We start from the raw sequence: 20,563 nt of genomic DNA, 5'->3' as shown, positions 1-20,563 counted from the left end.
TGGCAAATTAAACATTCCTTCAAAGGCTGCTAAGAAAAATGTAATTTAGAATATATACATTCTATATATATTATATATTTGAGAAAATATTCTCAAGAAGAATATTGTCATATTTTAATATTTTCCAGAAGGCTATTTCTTAAAATTTTTGATAAATTAGTAAATATGATAAGTTTAGCAAATTGGACATTAGGTAGATTGACTTAAAAATTGGCTTTCACAGATGCAAGACTACATATTGTTTGATTCCATTTATCTGATATATCTAAAAAAGGCCAATTTATAGACGCAAAGAACAGATCGGTTGTTGCCTAAGGCTGAGGGGGTGGGTAGGAGTGGGGATTAATTACCAAACGACATGAAGAAACTTTATGGGATGATGAACATGTTCTTAAAATGAATTGCGGTGATTGCACAACTCTATAAATTTACTAAAATCATTGAATTGTATACTTGCAATGGGTGAATTTTATAGTATGTAAATTATAACTCAGTGAAGCTGTTAAAAATGGAACAAATGGCTTTCAGTAAATTGATTGCCAGCATATTAACCTAGACCTATTATTATAAAAATATAGTAATTAAGACAGTGTGGCATTGGTTCAGGAGAAGATGGAAAGAACAATGGAGTAAAATAGAAAGCTCAGAAACAGACTCAAATATTTGTAGGATCTGGATATATTACAGAGGGAGCACTGAAAAATAAGTGGGGAAAGAATGGACTATTCAATAGCTGGTGTTGAACCGCTTGGCTAACCACAAAAAAATAAAATAAAATTTAATACCTATATTGCATCATGCACAAAATTTAACTCCAGATTTATTAAAGAGTTAAATATAAAAAATAAAACTTTAGACTTCTGGTCTGCCATATAAGGAGCTTAGAAACCTTCACACCATCCTAACAACAAGTACAAAGCTGAACAAACTGAAAAATCAACAACTCTTCTTAGATCTGTCAGAGAAGTGAGATCACAGGGCACACTGCTGCCCCCAAAATTGGAGAGACAGACAGATGGACAGAGAGAATTACAACATACCGGAGCAGAAACACCCATGGGAACCAGTACTGGGGTAGGAAAACCGAAACTGTAATTGATGAATTGCTGGAGGCTCAGTGTAGACAAGTCTGAGAGATAGAAACTCCAGGGGGACCCAGTCAGAGGGAGGCCCTCACACTTTTGTGAGTTTTACCTCCAGGAACTCTATGAGGTTCTCATAGTAAATACTGGAGACAAATTCTCTTGTGCTTCCGGCATGGGGAGGAGAAAAGGAATCATTTTGAAATACAGTAGAGCATTCTGTTCTTCTTAACAAGGCCTGGGCTCAAGAGAAACTATTTTACCAGAGCCTAACCTGCTGGGGTTTTATCAAAGCCTAACATACCTGGGAGAAGGGAAATACCCAACTCCAGCCCACTCTGGACTTCCACGTGGAGGAAGGGAAATGCACTATCTAGCCCCTTCCAGCCATCCTTTCCCATCTAAGGGGGAAAAAAAATCCTGAGAAGCACTGGTGAAGTTCATAGACCAGGGGCACAGGCTCACCAAGAGACTGAGACTGAATCAGTGGATTGCAGAATGCTTCCATTCCTGCCACACCTCACCACTGCATTATCAAAGGCCCATTACCACAGTTCCTTTTTTCCAGTGCACCATGTCCACTTTCAACAAAAAATTACAAAGCATACAAAAAGTCAAAAAACAGAGTTTAAAGACACTGAACAAACATCAGAACCAGAGTCAAAAATGGCAGGAATGTTGGAATTATCAGACCAGAAATGTTTTAAAATTAAGATTAATATATATGCTAAATAAGATTAATACATATGGAAAAAGTAGGCAACATGCAAGAATAGATGGATAAGGTAAGCAAAGAGATGGAAATTCTAAGAAAGAATCAAGAAGAAATGCTAGAGATCAAAAACACCGTAACAGAAATGAACAATGCCTTTAATGGGCTCATTAGTAGACTGGACATGGCTGAAAAAAGAATCTCTGAGCTTGAAGATATAACAACAGAAACTTCCAAAACTGAAAAACAAAAAGGAAAAAGACTGGGGAAAAAAAAAAAAAAAGAACAGAATATCTGAGAACTGTGGGAAAACTGCCAAAAGTATAACATTTGCATAACGGAAATATCAGAAGAAGAAGAAAGAAAGGAACGAAAGCAATACTTGAAGAAAATTTCCCCAAATTAATTTCAGATACCAAACTACAGATCCAGGAAGCTCAGACAATAAGAAGCAGGATAAATGCCAAAATAACTATACGTAGGCAAATCATACTCAAACTTCAGAAAATCAAAGATTTTACCTATCAAAGATAAGAATTACATTTGACTTCTCAGAAACCATGCAAGGAAGAAGAGAGTAGAGTGAAATATTTAAGGTGTTGAAAGAAAAAAACCCACCAGCCCAGAATTCTGTACCCTGTGAAATTATCCTTCAAAAATGAAGGAGAAATAAAGATTTTCTTAGACAAACAAAAATTGAGGGAATTTGTTGCTACTATACCTGTCTTGAAAGAAATGTTAAAGTTTCTTCAGAGAGAAGGAAAATTATATAGGTCAGAACTCAGATCTACATAAAGAAAGGAAGAGCATGGGAGAATAAATAAGTGACGATGAAATAAAAACTTAATTTTCTTATTCTTAATTTATCTAACAGATAACAGTTTGTTCAAAATAATAATAGAAACAATGTATTTGATTATGTATGTATATATGTATGTGTACTCACAGATGGTCCTCAGCTTATGATAGTTTGACTTGTGATTTTTTGACTTTACAATGGTGTGAAAGTGATAAGCATTCAGTAGAAATCATACTTAGAATTTTGAATTTTAATCTTTTCCTGGGCCAGCAAAACATGGTATGATACTCTCTCTCATGACACTGGGCAGTGGCAGCGAGCTGCAGCTCCCAGTCAGCCACACAACCACAAAGGTAAACAACCAATACACTTACAACCATTCTGTACCCATACAATCATTCTGTTTTTTACTTTCAGTACAGTATTCAATAAATTACATGAGATAGTCAACACTTTATTATAAAATAGGATTTGTGTTAGATGATTTTGCCCAACTGTAGGCTAATGTAAGTGTTCTGAGCACGTTAAAGGTAGGCTAGGCTAGGCTATAATGTTTGGTTGGTTAGGCATATTAAATGCAGTTTCGACGTACAATATTTTCAACTTAGAATGGGTTTATTGGGATGTAACTCCATCATAAGTAAGGAAGATCTGTATATGCTTATGTACGCTTGTATATAAGTGAAATGAATGACAGCAACAATATGATATAAGAGACAAGAAGAAGGAATTAGGAATATTTTGTTATAAGGTACCAACACTATCCACGAAGTAGAATAGTGTTGTTTAAAAGCAGACTTGGATTAGTTGTAAATGTATATTGCAAACTCTAGGGCAAACACTAAAAAATGTAAAAAGAAGTATAATTGATATGCTAAGAAAGGAGATAAAATGGAATCACATAAAACGCTCAATTAAACAGACATTTCTCCAAAGAAGATATACAGATGGCCAACAGACACATGAAAAGATGTTCAAAATCACTAACTATCAGGGAAATGCAAATCAAAACTACAATGAGATATCACCTTACGCCCGTCAGAATGGCTATAGTTAACAAGACAGGAAACAACATGTGTTGGAGAGGTTGTGGAGAGAAGGGAACTCTCATACACTGCTGGTGGGAGTGCAAAGTGGTGCAGCCACTACGGAAAACAGTATGGAGATTCCTCAAAAAATCAACGATAGAACTACCATATGATCCAGCTATTCCACTGTTGGGTATTTATCCAAAGAACTTGAAAACACCAATTTGCAAAGGTACATGCACCCCTGTGTTCATTGCAGCCTTATTCACGATAGCCAAGACTTGGAAGCAACCTAAGTGCCCATCAAGGGACGAATGGATAAAAAAGCTGTGGTATATATACACAATGGAATACTACTCAGCCATAAGAAACGATGAAATCCAGCCATTTGTGACAACATGGATGGACATTGAGGGCATGATGCAAAGTGAAATAAGTCAGAGGGAGAAGGTCAAATACCGTATGATTTCCTTCATTAAGTAGTAGATAATAACAACAATAAACAAACACATAGGGACAGAGATTGGATTGGTGGTTACCAGAGGGGAAGGGGGGAGGGAGGAGGGTGAAAGGGATAATTGGGTACATGTGTGTGGTGATGGGTTGTAATTAGTATTTTGGTGGTGAACATGATGTAATCTATGCAGAAATAGAAGTACAATGATGTACACCTGAAATTTTTACAATGTTATAAACCAATGTTACTGCAATAAACAAAAAATTAAAAAAAAAAAAAAAAAAACGCTCAATTAAAACCACAAAAGGAGGGGCCGGCCCGGTCGCGCAAGCGGTTAAGTGCGCGCGCTCCACTGCGGCGGCCTGGGGTTCGCGGGTTCGGATCCCAGGTGCACACAGATGCACCGCTTGTTAAGCCATGCTGTGGTGGCGTCCCATATAAAGTAGAGGAAGATGGACACAAATGTTAGCCCAGGGCCAGTCTTCCTCAGCAAAAAAGAGGAGGATTGGCATTGGATGTTAGCTCAGGGCTGGTCTTCCTCACACACAAAAAAATTAAAAATAAATAAATAAATTTATCAAAAAAAACCACAAAAGGAAGAAAAAGTGTGGAAGACAAAAATAGCAAAGAACAAGGGCAAAAAACAGAAATAGTAACAATTGTGGTAGGTATTAATCTAACTATATCAATAATCACCTTAAACATCAATGGTCTAAATACATCAATTAAAAGACAGAAGTTGTCAGAGTAGACAAGACCCAGCTATGTGTTGAAAAAACAAGACCCAGCTATATGTTGTCTACAAGAAATCCACTTTAAATATAAAGACACATATAGATTAAAAGTAAATGGATGGAGAAAAATATAGCAAGCTAACACTAATCAAAAGAGAGCAGGAGTAGCCATATTAATTTCAGACAGAGCAGACTTCCAAGCGAAGAAAGTTACCAGGAATAAAAAACGGCATTATATAACAAAGAATCAATACTCCAAGAACAGATAATAGTCCTTACTGTGTATGTACCTAACAACAGAGCATCAAAATATGTGAGAAAAAAACTGATAGAATTGAAAGGAGAAATAGATGAATCCACTATTATAGCTGGAGAATGTAACACCCCTCCATCAGAAATGGACAGAGCCAGCAGGCAGAAAATCAGTAACGACTCAACAGCACCATTAATCAACTGGATATAATTGACATCTATAGACTACTTCATCCAACAACTGCAGAATACACATTCTTCTCAAGCTCACATGGAACATTCACCAAGATAGACCACATTCTGGGCTACAAAACACATCTTAACAAATTTAAAAAAATAAAAAATCATAGAATATCTGCCCTCAGACCACAATAAAATTAAACTAGAAATCAATCACAGAAAGATAACTGGAAAATCCCAAAATACTCAGAGATTAAACAACACACTTCTAAGTAACACACGGGTCAAGGAAGAAATCGCAAGGGAAATTTAAAATATATTGAACTAAATGAAAATACAACTTATGAAAATTTGTGGGATGCAATGAAAGCAGTGCTTAGAGGAAAAGTTGTAGCATTGAATGCGTATATTAGGAAAGAAGGATCTAAAATCAATTATCTAAGCTTCCATCTTAGGAAGCTAGAAAGAGAAGAGCAAATTAAATCCAAAGTAAGAAGAAGAAAAAAAATAATAAAATTTGGGACAAAAAAAATCAAGGAAATTGGATACAGGAAATGAATAGAGAAAATCAACAAAACCGAAAGCTGAAAATGTTGTGACAGCCTCTGTCAGCTCATCTGGCAAATCTGCTCTCTTGAAGAATCTCTCTGTTTTTCATACTTATGGCCCATCTGAGGTGGGCATTAGGGGGAATAACTCTTTATTGGGGCCACACAGCTTTTAAGTACACATTACTTTTAGTGCAAGTTCAGGAGCCGAGGGATTATATTAGAGGCTGAACAGTCAGTCACCTGACAACCAGTTGTTGTCAGTAGTCTTGGCATTTCTTTGGCAGTACAGTTCCCGTAGCAGATTCGTGTCTATTTGCTTCCAGTGAGTTCCATGGGCTAACAATCCTAAGCCAAAATCTTGTCTGGACACAGTCTTTGATTCTGAGAACCCTTGCCTCCTAGCCATGTCCAGTCCCTGTACTTCAGTCTATTGGCCTCTATCTGAAGCAATTCTATCAGTCTTGAGTGCCAAGGCCCAGTTTGTCAGGAGAGGACTTGGGAGATGCAAGACACTTTGATGTTTCTCTTGCTCAGTCTCCCTCTTTCCTCTGCTTGAGGATTGCCTTTAGCCCTCTGTTTCTCATAGGACTTTACCAAAAGCATAAGAAGCAGCTAACACATCAAGATTCTGAATTTCTTGCTAATACCACAGCCTCAACAGGCATGTGGTCTACATCCCAAGGAACAATGGGGGGCGCTTGTTATGAATCATGGGTCCCCAACTTCCACCTTCCTCTATCCTACCACCTCCACTCAGCCAATTCCCCATTTTAGAGTCTGATACTTACAGCACCCACTTCCTGATAAAAAATAAAGGGAAATAATCTTTGAAGAGGCCAACAAAAAGACACACACTTAAAAAGTATAAAAACATTAACTGGATACAAACCAAATTCATTACAGTGATTGCCTATGGGGAGGATGGGACTGGGGAAGGACATCGAAAAATATGTTATCTGTAAAAGTCATCTCATTATAAAAAGATCTGAGTAGTATGATAGAATATTTTCCTGTTTGGGATGACATGGGCATTCATTATATTATCCTCTATGGTTTTATGTTTTTTTTTTTTAATTAAAGATTTCAAAAGGAAGTGGGGCAGAGTCTATGACCCTGGATGAACACTCAGCAAAGTGATTAATCTGCACAACAGACAAGGAGCTGGTATCTAACAAGTTCCTAAGGGGATGGTCTCTCACAGCCAAGTAAAGGCCGTGTTTGAGATCAGAGCACATCAGCGCATGGTAAAGTTCTGTCTCGGTTCTCTGCTCTGCCCATCTAAATCATGGTCACCTTTCCAGGCTCTGCTGAAGTCCCACTCCTCCAGAAAGCCTTCACTGACTATTCCAGCTCACACTCATCTCTCTCTCTACTCAACTATCAGAACACCTAAAGCCACTGCTCACTAGTGTATCACTAATTCTTTATTTCAGGAGTTTTAGATAACCCAAAGCAGTGAGGTGTGAAACCCACAAGGGCCACTGCAAAGTTGACAGGGACTTCATGGTAAATGCATAGTCTTGATTAACTGGGGAACACTGAGGAGGATCATTGCTTCCGATTGGGCCTGACTTTTAACATGTCTCCCCGCCTCCCAGCCGCTCCCCAAACCACAAGCCCATTAATGGAAGATGGCCTCAGATGTCACATGGCTGACTGTGCAGCCAGCAGAAACGGGCCCATTTGCCACAATTCAGCAGGTCCAGCTATCAGCTCAGATGAGCCCCGATCCCCTCCGAAACGCATTTTCCTTTTGTGTGATATATGTAAAACATTCCTAATGTGAGGATCCTCAGAGAGAGCTCACACTGCCCGGCTAAGTGTTTTTTAAAGAATCAAGCTCTTACCTTTTAAAATTACACAGGAGTGGTATTGTTCAAATATGTAAGACTGACTACTCCAGAAAGCTGCAACAACAGGATACAATGCACTAATTTTACCCCACTTTGACTTAGAAAATATAATCGGTACTTACAAAAATTGTAAATACTAAAGAATCAAGGGAATAGGATTATTCTAAAATAGGGCGCTAATACATCAAGCAAAATAGCTTTTGCTAGTCTTAACTGAGGGCCATTATCTATCAGAGAAGATATACTCTGGCCTTGATAATGTAAAGAAACACAAATGACTAAAAGAGCTTGCCAATATTTCTGGGAGGGGGAAGAGAGGAAAGAGTCCATAATGAGATAGAAACTTGGCAAAGCTGAGTGGTTCAACAGGGTGGAGAGACAGTCTCAAGCATGCCCAAGAGGGGCAAACCCTGCCTGGTTCAATGACCGTAATTTCTAGGGAGGCTCCATCCCTGTCCTCTCTGAATTGCTGTGGCTATCACACAATCCAGGACTTCCTTATTTACCTCTTGTGGTTGTGCTCAATCATTGCATGTGTCTCTCCAACTGAATACAGCCCCCTTGGGGTAGAACCATTTATTTCTCTCCTACATCAGCTCTCGTTATCCTACTTCCAGTCTGCAAACCCAGCACAGCCTGGCCCACACAGGAAGCAGCCTTGAGCCTCAGGGCCTAGCCCGCTTTCCCCCTCTTTCCGTGTCCCTGCCTGTAATAAACGGAAAGGATTGTGAAAATCTGCCAATATCTAGTGGAGAGTAGTTACGTTATCGTCCTGAAGGTGTGCAGAGATTAGTAGAGGCATTCATTTTGGACGTAATTCTAAGATGGAAAGGTGAGATATTCTAAACATAAAATATTTCAGCTGGCGAGCACTATGGAGGTACATCTAAAATTTAGTTTTAGAAGATATTTGTTTGATTTACAGGGACCAAAACTGGCGGGGAGTTGAGGGACAAGTGTGGGGAGAGGGGTCCCCAATCACTTTGCTAGAAACTACAGGCTGTTTGGTAATGACCAAGCAACGTGTGTTATGTCTTTCTCCAGCGGTATCCTTGCTTCTTACGGCCACCTGACCCTTGCAGGCTCCCCTGTGGCCACCAAGTGCACCCCCCTGCCTCTGAGTATCACCACACCTAAATAATTCCACGACCATGAGGTGAAGGAAAAATTCTGGTGGAAATCGGTACCCTACATACTTTTGTGCTTTTTATGCTTCGTGTGATTCTCAGTGGAGGAGAAAAAATGAGTAGAGGAAGCTTCCACTTCATATTATATTTATACTTATTGGAGTATTCATCTTATTTTTGTTCTCTATACCAACTCCAGGTCGTTTTTATCCATGGGCACTTGGTTATAATCCTAGGGTCTACATGTTTTTTTTTCAACAATCATATGTAAAACATATCTATCGGCTCTTGATTCTAAAAGAAAACCTGAAAATCAAAATTAATATTTGCTAGATTAAATATCTACAATATGTCATGTTTTTTGTCATTGTTAAATTTACTATTCACAAAAATATCATATTTGAAAATAATTTGTCAATTAGATTTTGCCCCTTCCCCAAATTCCTGAGTAAGCATCATCTTGCCAGAAAACAGTCGTCAATTATGACTTAAATGAGTTACTCCTAGCCAAATAATTTTAAAAGTATAAAAAGCATTTTATGAAAAATGTTTCATATGGAAAACACACACACGTATTTAGTGTGGGCATGAGCGCATTTTAATATGTTAAGATTGTCACTGTCCATGATGGTTTTACGATGACCAATGATTCTAGTTTGGTCTCTACTAAAAATTTCCATCTCGGTTCCCATGAAAGACTTAAGTTTCCATGTACTGTATGTGTATGTATGTATGTTAAAACATGTATATATAACATAAAATTTGTCATTTTAACCATTCCATTTACTTTAAAAATAAATACAACATAGTATTTATATAGCCCATATTATTCATTTGGGCACTTGATCATTCCTCCTCAGGATTGTTCTTAACTAACTTGTATGTTTCCAGTCTTTTCTCTAAGGTGGTAAGCTTCTTGAGGTAGAGAAGTATCTTCTTTTCTGAGTTACAGGGCTAAGAATGGAGCTGAGTATTTAATTGGAACTCGATAAATACTCACCAACTGAGTGAATGAATATGTGAGTACATGACAGAAATCTTGATAAGACACTTGATTCAAAGCTGTGCAGTACCTGGTTTTTAAACTATTTTGTATGGGGAAACCAATGTACCTAATTGGTTACAATGGAGGTACTCTGCACGAGCTTGGATAAAGAAACTGATGCCCCCCTCTGCCTCCAAGTTTCTGGAAGCCTCCGTAACTCACTCCAAACCGAAAAGAATCTCTTCCAGGGTCAAAGGGCTCCTGAGTAATACATATGACTTTTCCTGGAAAAAGATCACTTCTGCTTCTCTAACTTCCGTCTGTATCCCTGCAGTAGAATTGACCACAAGTCATAAGATACTCCCTTTCCCAGGGTACACAATTCTTATCCATTTACCTTCTCCATTAGCACTCATCTGAAAACCGTGAGTGGACACGAGCCTCTTCCAACTCCTTCCCTGGTTTTCACCAACTGTTTGTATTCTGGGACCTACATAAGTGCACAAAGACCGAAACTGAAGCTATGACTTGAAATCAAGAGCCTTGGGTCCAAATCCTAGCTCAGATACCAGCTGTGTGGCCATAGACAAGATCCTTAACTCCCTTGACTCTTAAGTTTCCTCTTTTGCAAAATGGAGTTGATAATATATAATTCACAATGTGTAGATAAATGAGATGATGTACTTGAAAATAGCACACAGTAGAGGCTCAATCATGTGTGTACGTTTTAATGTAACTTAGTTCTTGCTTCTGCTTCTGGTTCTCCTGCTTTCCTCTGTCCCTTCTGGTTCCCCATGATTCCTGATGAGTCAGTGATCATTTCATTAACTGCTGCATGTAGTTTTGAAATACTTATTTATATATTTGATCATATATTTGTTGCCTCCTTACAGATAGAATTTGAGGTGGTATTTAGATTTATGCCATTTTTCAAAGAACTCCTTGTGACTAGCTGTAAGATTGACTTATCTGACTTGGGAACATGTTGTCCTAGCCTTGTCAATCACTCTCAACAGAGTCCTCCTTTTCTTCTTGTGTGAGAAGTGGCATAATGGCAGATATGCATGAGTTCCCTAAAGAACAATGAGGGACTTCACAGAGCTCAATTTGGGAGAATACACATGTTGCTGTTATAGAGTGACATTCCCATGACACTTGCAAGTGGAAAATGAACTGGACACCAGATGAAGTGAGGGAAGTTTGAGGGGAGAGAAACTTGCTTCCAAAAGGAACAAAACAAAAATGCCTCTAGCCAGGCAGAACTGGACCGGACTCTGTTGATGAGATGAGCAAGGTTAATAAACCATCTAACCCCTATGTCTGCCATCAACCCCTTGGCCACCACTGTAGGTGATGACTCTGAATTCCCCAGGACAAGATCTGTTTACTGAAACATTCTTTTCTTTTCTTTTTATTTGGGGATAGGGGGTTAATGAGTACCTCAGTCCTTGAAATCTCTAGTAGCTTTCTAGTGATCATTAATTCTTTCTTCATTCAGCAAACATGCATTGAGTGACTAATGAAGGAAGTAGGCAGATCCGTGTTCACCCAAATAGTCAACCTCAAGTGGCAAAGTGATCTCTTGAGGATCAGCTTGGAGGGAAACTCTTTTCTTCTACTTTTGACCTCATTCATTTTCTTCTTCTTCAGATGCTATGGTGAATAATTCAATTCCAAGTTCCAAGCAATTCAATTCAACTCCAAATCCTGTGTGAATGTATCTAGTTAGGCAGAACCTAATTCAAACCCAGAACCCTAGCTTCAAGAAAATTTCAGAAATGTAGTTTACCTGACTAATGTCTCTAACAACAAAGAGAATGGAGGCAAGGTGAGTGAGCCAATCCAGAGATATGGGACATCAGTGTAACCAGAGCTCATGGAGAAGATGGGCTTTGAAACAGGCCTTGAATTTGTGTCAGATTTGTTTTAAGAGGGAAACTTTCAGGGAAGAGAATTCCTAGCTGGTGAAGAGGAAAAGGGAGCGAGGGATAACAAGAAGAATAGCTTATCTGGACTGGACTAAAGTAGGCATGCTAGGAAGGCATGAGATGGGTAGGAGCTGGGAAGGCTGTTTAGAGAAGACAACTTGATCCTATAGACAGAAGAGTGGGAGAGACATTGAAGGTCATTAAGCAAGGAAAGGAGTTTGAAGAAGGTTGATTAATGCTACTATTCCTATCCTCATAATCAATATATACCTGCCAAAGGGTGATCTTCTACCCTTCAACTTTTCTCCAGTTCTTAAAATCTACCAGGAGGTTACCACTATGATAATCACTGATATTATTTTGCTAACTTAATATTTTCAGAATCAGTATGCAATCCCAGGAAGTAGAGAAATGCTTTAAAAAGATGGAGGGAAATTATTTCCACCCTAGAATTCTATACCTAGTGAAACTATCAATCAAGCGTAAGTGCAGAATAATGACATTTTCATTCATATAAGAGCTCCAAAAAGTCACCTCCCCCTTATCTTACATCTTTTTACCATGAAGTTTCTAAAGACATAAACCAAGAAAGAGGAAGACACTGGATGCCAGAAACAAGGAATCTAATACAAGAGAAAAGCTAAGGGAATCACTGAGATAATCGTAAAAAAGATCCCAAGACAATAACTGCACAATAGCCCAGGGAATAGCCAGTCCAGATGTAAGCAGGAGGACAGAGAGCTACGAGATGGAAGTCTCTAGGGAAAAAATAAAACTAATAAAATTCCTAATACTTTAAACACATCAAGAGAAGATTTACAACATCTAGAGATGGATTAGTGATAAGTATATAGTAAACTAAGGAAAAGAGAGGCAATTATTAATTTTACTGAAAACAAGGAAAGTAAAGACAACAAAGGACATAAAACCATAGAATACATATAGCTCCACAGTAAGTAATTATGTTCATAATCATAGTAATGCAAACACTAAACATTGACCCTATCAAAAATTATGGTATAACTGGGTTATGAGCATCGGGGCAGAGAAAGCGCTGGTGGGGAGCAAGCAAGTGTGAATGGGATAGGGGGAAGAGGTGTAAGAGAGCCCCAACCTCATCTTCCTGAGTAGGAAGTTAGCGGACAGGGTCTAAAATTGGAATGTAAGTTCTAAAATGTAGAAATAACAGCATAAGCATGTTATTTAGATAAATGTAACTAAAGCATAGAAGAAGCTGCTAAAAGATTTGAAGTTGTGTCCTCTGGGGAATGTGAAAAGGGAGTTAGGAGTAAGCCCTATAGAATTACATTTTTTACTTTTAAACTATATACCTGTATAACTTTGATAAAAATAATGTTTTACAAGGGTTTACAGTAAATGCTCAGGCTTAGTTCTCTGATCACAGTTTCTCTGCCACCAAATACCCTCAAAGTCTCAGACCCTTCGAGCTACCAGCTACTTGCCGGCCATTTATACCAGACCACAGACTCCCACTGGCAAATGGGTGGCTCAGACTTTGTTGAATTCTATGTTTGCTGCAAAATCAGAAGCCTTGGGAGTCTCTTAAAATATTACTATTACCGATGGCCTCAGCTTGTCGTGTGCAACCAAGGGAAGGCAAAAATGGCATGGAGGAAGGCCACACTGGTGGCAGGTCTTTTAAAGAGCTGCTTTGCTCATGGTATGCTCTAGCAGGGACAAAGCAACTGAAGAACCTTGTAAATGTGGGAGGAACAAAGCTATAACACAATCTAAAAATTAGTTTTTGTCTATGGCTTCAAATTATGTATTCTATCCCTTTGGAGCAGGCTGCAAAAAATAATGGGTAATTGCTCAAGGAAACCAATAAAAAGAGCTGCTTCTGGGCGAAAAATCAGAAAAACATTGTAATATTTTCAGACCTTCCCCTGGCTGTGTTCTATCTCACCGTTCTTCCCTTGGGCTACTTTTGGAAGAGGGAGAGATAATCATTATTGTTCAAGAGGGAGGGAAATTTAGAAAGTGTTTCATTTTCTAAGCTCCCAGTTACTAATGTATTAAATTCTCTGAAAAATTCTCTTCAGCATTTTCCGTGATTTTTTTTTTCTTTCTAAGCAGCGTAAAGCTCCAGTAGAAGGCAAAGACATTTCCTTGTCTGAATTACTGCCACCATGAAATAGATTGAAAAAATATATCATTTTATATCAACCAGTAGCATCCCAGTCCACGGAGGGGTGTCTCCTAAAGCTATCAAGATAGTATCAGAGTATTAATCATTTCTGGAACAGTGAGAGCCCCAACACCAGCCAGCACCCACAAAGGCTGCAACCCCAGCACCAGCTGCAGCCGCCCATGACAGGCGCCTGCTCGGGATGCAATCTCCGAGCCCTGTGACCCAGAGCACGTGCCAGCTGCCTCCTGCTATTTGGCTAAAGGGCTGCTGCCAGGCAGTGTGGCCCAGTGGGCGCATTGCTATGGAGAGAGCTGAGATCGGCAAGAGTGGGACACCTGAGATTATAGTGAACACACCCCCACACATAACAGTGTGCACTAAATATGTGTAATCAAATACTCCTGGTTGTGGACACACACACAAATAATACAGGCTGGCCCCACGTGAGGCTGTACAACACAGTGGTTAAGAGCACAGCTTCAGAATGAGACTGGATTCAGCCGTCAGCTGTCAGTCACTTCTCTCAACCTCTGTTTTCTCATCAGTAAAATGGCGATAATCATAGTACCCACGTCACAGGGTTTTACAAGGATTAAATGAAGCCATATGTACAGAGCTCTAGCCCAGTGCCTTGTATGTAAAAAAAAATTCCATTTGTGTTGGCTACTGTTATCAATAATAAAAATTGAAATTTACAAATGGATACATTTGATAGATGTATACATTAGATACATTTGATAGTATTTGATAGATGTTTGTATTGATGGTGACAACAATGGTGGACCACAGAATTCTTCCCTTCTGTGGGAAAGAGTCTTCCCAAAACCTGGGGGGAAGGAGCTCCTGCTACACTTAAGACCGTATCTATTTTCGGATCACTAAGTATCTAACAGAAAGATTGGAGCTGTGAGATACGGAGAGGTTTCATAAGAAATTAAATAGATTAACTCTGAGAAGATAAGGTGTAACTTAAGGGAGAAGTAGGATTTGCTTTATAAAAATTCCTTTTATGCCCAGCTCCAGGAGCATGTCAGGGAGTTTGTTGAGAGGGACCGTAGGAACACAGGATATCCCACTGTCTGTGCTCTCTCTGAAGGCAATTTTCTCCTGTAAATAATAGTTTGGCAGCAAAAAGCCATACTAATGGGTCCCTTAGGTGGCTTTGATAAATCCTCCCTTCGTTGTGAGGTTGGTGCCCTTCCTGTGTGGAGGGGCTGCCTCCAACCATAGCCCCAAGTGAGAAATGGTCCAAACAGCTGAGTATCTGATTGGGCTCTTTCCTCTGAAGACAGGTCCTCCATACCCCACTCTCCCTGCCTCACATCAGCCCCAGGGAAGATGCCGGGAGGACCCTCCCAATTCCTCCAGAACTCACCGCATGATTCCCTGGGGTGGTACCCTCTTAGTACCCACAGCATGGTGTGTGGCCAGGGCCCAGGGGCCAGTGGAGGTGGGGGGACAGATTTTCTTTTTGGTGCCAGCCAACAAAATGGACTTTAAAGTGGCTGGCAGCCCCTGGGAGAAGGAGGTAGTTATGTTACATGGTTATATATGTTACATGGTTATGTTAGTTAATGGCAGGTAGCCATGTTTGTGTACTTCCTGATCAAGTCTTGCTCACCCCATATAGTCATTGGATCCGGACACCCCACACTGTATAGGGCAGGTGTCACCGGCCCCAGTTCACATATGAGGAGATTAGGGTTATGTGACAGAAGGTGACACAAACTAGTTCAGGATGTGCCATCTCTTGGCCTCCTGCCCACAGGTTTTTTTCACCTCATGGGACCCAGATGCAAAACTAGCTCCTTTCCCATTAAAGGGACCTCTGGCAAGTCTGGGCTGGGATTGTGAAAGGAATTCACATATAGTTCCCACCAGCAGGAAGTTTACAATCCACCAGGTAAAACAGAACACACATATACTAAAGGATAACGGACCGTTATTACACAGCAAATAATAGTAGGGCCTCAGACGAATAGTGTGTGTGACTGGGGACACAGCGGGAGCAGAGCAGGGCCACCGTCTGCCCTCGGGAGCCGAAGTTCTCAATTACATGAAGAAGGCACGTGCTGAAAGCAGGTCAGACCGTGGGCATGACTGGAGTACAGAGGGGGCTTGCACCGGGCGGGGAGGGGGCAGGCTTCAGGAAGCAGAGCAGTTTGAACTGGGCTTTGAAGAACAGCGAGCGGAGTGGAGAGAAGCTTCCAGCAGTAGGTCAGCCTTCTGGGACTGGAAGGTTCTTGTGAGAAAGAAGTGGATGACGTGTGAGGAAAGGTCACCAAGACCAGATGTAGAGGGCCTGGGGGGCAGGTGTGATGTTTGACTGCCGTCCTGCGGGCAGTGAGTGGTCTCTGAAATGTCTGAGCAGGGGCGTGGTGTAGGCGCGGTACTCGGAAGGCGATGGAGGGGGGGACTCAGAGGCGGGGGTTGATGAGTCTAGGAAAAGGAGAGGAGGGATGGAGAGGTGAGTTTACCCTTGATGACGACTAGGAGGGCTCTGCTGTCAGTCGGACCCGGATGGCAACCCAGGGGGTGATCCTTGGCAAGTGTCTGCCTCTCTGGACCTCAGTGACAGTTCTCTAAAATGTAGACAAAAACGTAAATACTAGAGGAGCCTGCCTCCTGCTGGGAAGTTTACCTGGATAAAAAGTGCTTAGGGCGGTGCCTGGCGTATAGGAGGTATTACAATGACAGCGACAACTGCTATTATTATTTTTATTAGTGTAGGGCAAAGGTGAGGGAGGAGTTCATGACAGGAGACTACTATCTATGAACCTGAGAGTAGGAGAGGTGTGGACCAAGATTGACGACAGCCTTAGTAGCCCCGTGGGGAGGCGGAGTAGGGTCAGATGTCCACAGGCTGGAGCCCTCGGGGGCTGCCTCTGCAGAGCAGAAGCCCCACCCCGCCTGCTCAAACCCGCCTTTCTTCTCTCCTGTGTCCCACCTGCCTCCAGCTTCTAGAAATCAGATTTCATTTCCAGAAGGAATGAGCCTGCTGCTTTTTGGGGGGATCTAATTGTACACGGAAAGACTTCACCCTTTCCTTTCTGTCTCTCCATACCAGGCTGGGGGGCAGACAGTGAGGGAGGGCGTCGATGGAACCTGGAAACTCAGCCCTCGACCGGCAGCGTGGCGCTCAGAGGCAGCCGGAGTGCCAGGCCCAGGGCTTTCCCTGTGAGAGTCAGTTTCAAATATGAGGTTGATTTTATTTTCCCCCGTTGCAATTAACTGAGAAAAATATTTCAAAGCTGTATAATTAAAGGCCGGCGTTTTATTAGGGTTTAAAATAGTCGCTATGAAATTTGCTCCTGCCACCAGTAATTACGACGTACATCTTAATATCCCCCTGCTTGCCAGCCCCGAGATAACAGCGCTGTGTGCGCTGCATTTGGCTCTGCAGAGAAGGTAAAATCCTTATCTTATCTCCATCTGCACACAACAACCAGCCTCTCTTCCAATTCAACCCTAATCTTCTTAGTAAATAATACTGATATTTTTCACCATAACAAAATGGAGCTGGTGCCAGATTCTCACTGATAACACTTCTCGTTTACACACCATTCTCTGTCAAAATCGGCCCGATTTTTCTTAATCTCTTCAACTTATCAAAAAAATACTTTTTACATTCGGCCATAGTAAGTTCTTTTCTACCAAATAATAATATTATAAATAAATCCCTTTGCCTACAGCTGACTCATTGAAAAGATACTCGGTCTCCTCATTCTCTTCATGAATGGGAAATTGTTCTGCTCTTCAATTTTCCTCCGAGTTTGGGGTCCACACCGCGTGAATTGTTCCCAGGCAGGCCCTGAGCCATCTTTGTATGTCACAGGGGGTCAGCTTGGTCCAAGACGTGCAAGCTTGCTCTTTATTTTCATTGTCCTGGCCGTGGTGGGCTTCCCCACCCCCACCTCCATCCACCTCCAGCTCAGGGGCCCTGGAAAATGCAGAGACTTCAGGCACATCCTGGCAGGCTCTCCTCCAGCCCACAGACCGCCCCACACTGAATGGCACAGGCCTTGCGCAGAGCCCCATCTTGGCAGAAACTGGGGCCCAACTGCCTGCTCCTGGCGCCTTTCAATGTGAGTCTCAGACTTGTCACACAACCAAGGGAGGCAAAACAGAGAAGTGTTCATCCCACAGTAGGTACTTATTGAGCACTTACTGTTTGCCCACTTCAGGCTTAGCCTACTAGGGATCCCAGAGTCTCGGCCCACCAGGAGCACATAGCGTATGCAGTAGGCTCTCTCGAGGCATGAAGAAAACTTTCAATATAGGAAGACTAGGGTTTAAGAAATTTAAGATGTTATGGGAAAAATAGGGTCGGGCAAGGAGGTTGAGAATGAACCCTTGGAAGCTTTTTAAATATTTGTGTGATCACTAAGATAAAGCAGAAAGAAGAAGATAGTAACAAAGACACTATCAGTAACATTTTACACAGATCAAGTTAATAATAATCGGCACTGTCCTGGGAGATTCCAATTTCCATTTCCAATTTCCTTGTTCACTAGAAACTCTACGATTTCCCTCTCCTGCAGTTTCCATAATATGCTTGTAAATTTGCTTTGCTTTGTTTCAGATACTGCACACCCAAGAGGGGTTTTATTTTCTCTGTCTGTCCTCCCTCCAAATGTCCGGTGCTTTCCCAGTCTACGACTCCCCATCATAGGCAGCCGCCTCTTCTCTCCGGGGCCTTGACTCCTGTATGGGAGTTCTCTTCCCTCCCCCAAGACCCTGATGAATCCAGATGTTTGGGACAGCAAAGGCTGGGTGTGCCCCGTGTTTAGGCATTTCTCAATCCCATGTGGCCCCTAAATACCCAGAACTGTGGGATATGGGCTCTGTCCATGGTACACATCCTGCCAAAGCGCGTGGCACCAGGTCCTCTGTCCCCTGTGTCTGACGCCCTCAAGCCAAGAGAGTGTGGTTCCATAGCTCTGTTTACTCCCCTTATCTTCCTTTATCTTTCCCAAGGTAACATTGAAAACCTTCACGTTTTTTTCTCATCCGTCTGCCTCACATGCCCCTTTTATTCTTGATACCCCATTGCTTCATCATCTAGGAGGCAGGAGAGTATGGTTATTAAGAATCAGAATCAGACCGACCTGGATTTCAGTCCTAGCTCTGCCACTTGCCTGCTGTGTGACTTTGGGCAAGTTACTTAATCTCTCTGGGCTTCAGGTTCCTTACCTGTAAAATGGACATAATAATAAACCTATCTCATAGGACCAATGTATTTTAAAATATGATTTAATAATCTATATATGTACCTGGATCATAGTAAAGGCTCAATATAGGATAGCTATGGTTAATAATAATATTAATTGGAGCTCAAAGAAGAGAGATATCAGTGTGAACATCCTTGGCTGAGAATCTATCCAGAGTCATAGAACATTGTGAGAGCCGATCACAGAAGGCCAGGCAAGTTCTTTAAAGAGGCCTCTTGGTATTTTAGTTTGGAAACATCTTCAGAAGCTCAGTGTTTGCTGGACCCACTGACCTCTTGGGAACAGCGTGAACGGCACAGACAGTTTGATAAACAACTTTGTGCCCTGGTTAATAATAAATAATAAAGACTAAAAAATGTGCAAAATTCGTTTTTTAGAGTAAAATTCTTCCTGATCATGCCAAGAGGTCAATTTAACCCAAATGTTGTCTACAGAGCTCTCCAAGATTTCAGGGCTGCTGGGCCTAGCAAGTAATTTTTGTGCAAAACCACTGAATGGAGAAGGATCTTGGTACCAGACCTGCCCGCTTCTCCATCTTTGAGGGACGCTCATCCTTCAGTGCAGCCACCCTGTTGGTTCACTTCTGTAGCCCTCTCCAGCTGCTCCTCTGAGATTCCTTCCTCATCCGGGTTGTACCCACGTGGTTTAAGCGGGAGATAATCCAGTGTGTCGGTCCCTCACTAACAGTTGTGTTTGGATGTGTGATAAGTGCTTACTATGCTCCAGGTTCTAGGTTCTATGCTGGTCTCTTTACCTGCCCTCTCATTTAATCTTCCAATGACCTTCCTGTTTGACAGGTTTCTTCTCAGCCCCCTACCACCACCAAGTGTGTCCCCTCCAAGTTGATTCAACCCTCTTCTGGTTCCCTAGACATTTTTCTCCATCATTGAAGGCCCTGCCATGTCTGGACTGGAGAAAAGACTTTGAGACCTCCCACCCCCACAGCCTCTCCTTCCCTGACCTCTCATTGCCGCAACATTGTTATTTCATCGGAAGGTGTGTGTTGTGCTTTTTTCCAGCAAGATGCTGAGGCCCGTTGGGGCATAGATCACACCACATAATCATAGACCCCTAGGGCTAGAAGTCGTGTTAGACATCATTATATCCAGCTCCTCATTTTGCAGGTGAGGAAACAGAAGTCTGGAGAGGTGGAATATGTTTTCTTTCATATTCCCCATGGCTTCCTGCATTGGGTGTGTACACAGTAAATGCTCAATAAATGCCAAGGCCATCTGTTTGGATCCAGTGTTTACTATGAAATCTGTCGTACAGCCTTTGTCTACACCTATTTTAATTGACTATGTTCACAATATACACAACCACAGGTATCCCACTGTAAGAAAACCTAATATGCCAACTTCCTGAACCAGATAAACTAACATGAATTATTCATTCTAAAAAGCAGGGTTCTTTTAAATAGCTACTATATTTATGAGAAGATTGGGTTTTAACACTGAATTTAAACTGAACTTTTCAGCCACATGTCAAATTG

The sequence above is a fragment of the Ceratotherium simum genome, chromosome 11 (assembly GCF_057802395.1).
Source record: "Ceratotherium simum simum isolate JZ-2026a chromosome 11, ASM5780239v1, whole genome shotgun sequence".
Taxonomy (NCBI): domain Eukaryota; kingdom Metazoa; phylum Chordata; class Mammalia; order Perissodactyla; family Rhinocerotidae; genus Ceratotherium; species Ceratotherium simum.
The sequence above is the reverse complement of the archived record's forward strand: the minus strand, read 5'-3'. Positions refer to the sequence as shown.